This window comes from Phalacrocorax carbo, chromosome 1 (assembly GCF_963921805.1).
Source record: "Phalacrocorax carbo chromosome 1, bPhaCar2.1, whole genome shotgun sequence".
In the NCBI taxonomy this organism is placed as follows: domain Eukaryota; kingdom Metazoa; phylum Chordata; class Aves; order Suliformes; family Phalacrocoracidae; genus Phalacrocorax; species Phalacrocorax carbo.
Genome location: NC_087513.1, coordinates 29,692,800 through 29,695,705, shown reverse-complemented (window position 1 = coordinate 29,695,705; position 2,906 = coordinate 29,692,800).

The window sequence follows — 2,906 nt, the reverse complement described above, 5'->3', positions numbered from 1 at the left end:
TGGGCTCTGATATAAACTGAAAGAGAACTGTACAACTAGTAGCAGCTGATATTTGAGACACTGTGGTTTAAAACAAGGATTAATGTTACAGTTGACATTGCAAAAGGGAGTCAGACCTATTAATAGATGCTATGGTGTGTGAGCTATGTTGGCCTGTTCTCCATCTGACAGTATTAGGTGTTATACTTTTCAAATATTGCGTTCCCTATTTTTTTGTGGCTCTACGTGCTAAGAAGAAGAATAGTATTTAAAACCTAACTTTTTTGCATTGTTAAACTGCACAAATAGAGCTATTTTTAGATGATCAACTTAGGTTGTACAACAAATTCATCACATTACGCAAATGAGGAGCTATTCATCTCTGACTGGGATGTACACTTCATCAGGTAAATAGTTTCTATATTGTAAACTATTCCTGCATATATTTTCAAGGCCCTTTTTTTACAGTGTTTTCAGATATAAAAGTGCAATGTCACATTCTGCCCTGGCTTTATACCATGGGCAGTGGGCCAGATCTGAGGACTATGCCAGCTTTTTCTAGCTAAGGATTAGCCATCACAACCTAAACGACCCAGGAATGCTATAGAACACTGAAGTCAGTACACTAGAGATGAACTAGTAATGCACCATTGCAAATATGACTGAATTCACTACTAATTAGATTATGAAATCATCTAGTGCTACACTGCATTTAGCATCATCCAGCCAAACAGAGAGAAAAGCAACTTGCAGAATTAACTTGTGCAGCCAACCCTGAAACACAAACCCTGTGCCACACAGCTATAAAGATGAGGAAGAAACACTGCTTAAAGGGTTTTCAATCCTTGTGCAGGGCATCTTCCCATGATATGAATGAAACCGTGGCTTTTCAATCAACTTAATCAGTTGGCATTTGGCTTTTACTTTTATGGCATTACACACATGGAAAGATGCAGTCTTTATGGGACAAAGATCATGAACTCAACACGTCACCTTTTTCCTTCATGTTGCTTAACCTCCCTTGTTCCCCCTGTGTCTGTCTCAAAGGGTAAGCCTACACTATAATCTAATGGTGCACTATGAACTAATAAATATAACTGGACTTGCTTGGAATTAGCCATGTCAGAGACTGACATCATTAGTGGCATCATCACAGATCTCAGCACAGGCTAGAAACCTAACTCTTCATTCACGTTTCCAAATGGCTCAGGTCTTGCAGGCCACTTTGAATCCTTCCACCTGTTGTTACAGTGACACTGGTAACTTTAAAGCTGAGCTGGGTATGTCTGTTACCAGACAACAAGGTAAACCACATCTTTCCATGAATCCCCTTTTCTGATGAGGCATCCTTCCACACCATGAGAGCATCTGCAGGTCTTACCAATGCTTCTCCATCTTAACCTCTCAATAGCCATCCCACCTGCTATTCCAAAAACATGTATACCCTCCTAGCACCATAATACTTTGAGACAACAGCATAGAAGGAGACATTTATAAAATAGCTTTCCTCCACAAACTACATAATCCCTACCACAGCCCATAAACTTCTGGGATATTACTGATTTTAAATCAGTACTGTACAATGCTGTATTTTTCAACAAGGGCCAACAGTAAAAGCTTTCAAGATTTCTTGTTTAAAGATAGATGGTAGTGCTATCCAGCCATGTATTCATGAGTGTGTAAGAAAAGAGTGAGATCTCCAGAGCTCCCCCAACAGAAGAATTCAGAGTTTTTCTCAGTGGGATCCCAGAAGCATCACTTCTGCCTGCTCCTGCTTGCTGCTCTGCACGTAGCTGCAGAACTGACTTGCCACATGCGTATTTTGGGTTTGTACTCTGTGAATTAGGTACAGTTTGGGAAATGAGGCTTCTTGCTCTAATGGCAACTTAATTTCTTCTGTCAACATCATCTAAGAAAATACCGCTGTAGTAATTATCCAAACAAGGAGAACTTATTTATGACACTGTTACCCTAATGGTTACAGTTATTTCTGTGAAAAACCGTTTCACCTTTTTCATTCTGTATGTTTCTTTACAAAACGCTGCATAGACAAATGCAAATGGAAAGATAGTTTATCCGGTGGACTCTGGTGGGTCACAGAGGTAAGAGATGGAGGAAGGATGAGGGCTGCCCACCCACCGTGCTTGCAGGAAGGAAGGGTGTATCTCAGACCAAGGCATGCTTTGAGAATGGGTTCATTCCTAGTTGAAAATGGAAGGAGAAAAGCAGAAAAATAAAAACCATGGAAACTAGTATTGCTGCTAGACTGTATGAAAACAGGTTAAAGTTCCCTCAAAGAGGGTTTTAATCTGTTGATTCTTTTTTGCATAATTTTTGTTTTCTTAACGCTTGCTGAAACCAAACAGTGAGTGTCTTGGTCTAGTCCAGCACCAGTTCAGTCAAGGAGACCCTTTCCACTGGCTTCAGCAGGTACTAGGTCAGACATTCTGCCCAAGCCATCAAATCCCTACATGCCATGACAAGGGCTGCAGGATGTTCTGAAAACAAAGATGTATTCAAATATTTCTTTTTCAACCAAGTAATATGAGTGAATTTAATTGACTCAGATTATTCTATGCACTTATCTTGCCATCCATTGAGTTCAAATCTTTTACTTCTGTCCTGGTTGTAAAGAAGCATAGGAGTTGGAAACGAAAGGGTTATTAAGAAGTTTAGCCTAACTGCTACCACTGAGCAACGAAGTCTTCAGTTTCATGCTGTTATCTAGTGAGAGAAGCAGCATGTACTTAGTAAGGTCAACTAAAATAAGAAACACAATAATGGTGTATAAGAAATAAACAATATAAAAAAGTGAAAAGATTCTGCCTTCAGACAAGAAAGAAATGTCACTGGTTATAAGGGTGGAGACCAACAAGCACAGCTGAGAACAGAGGAAGGCCACACTCTTGTGGAATGCAATTTCCTAC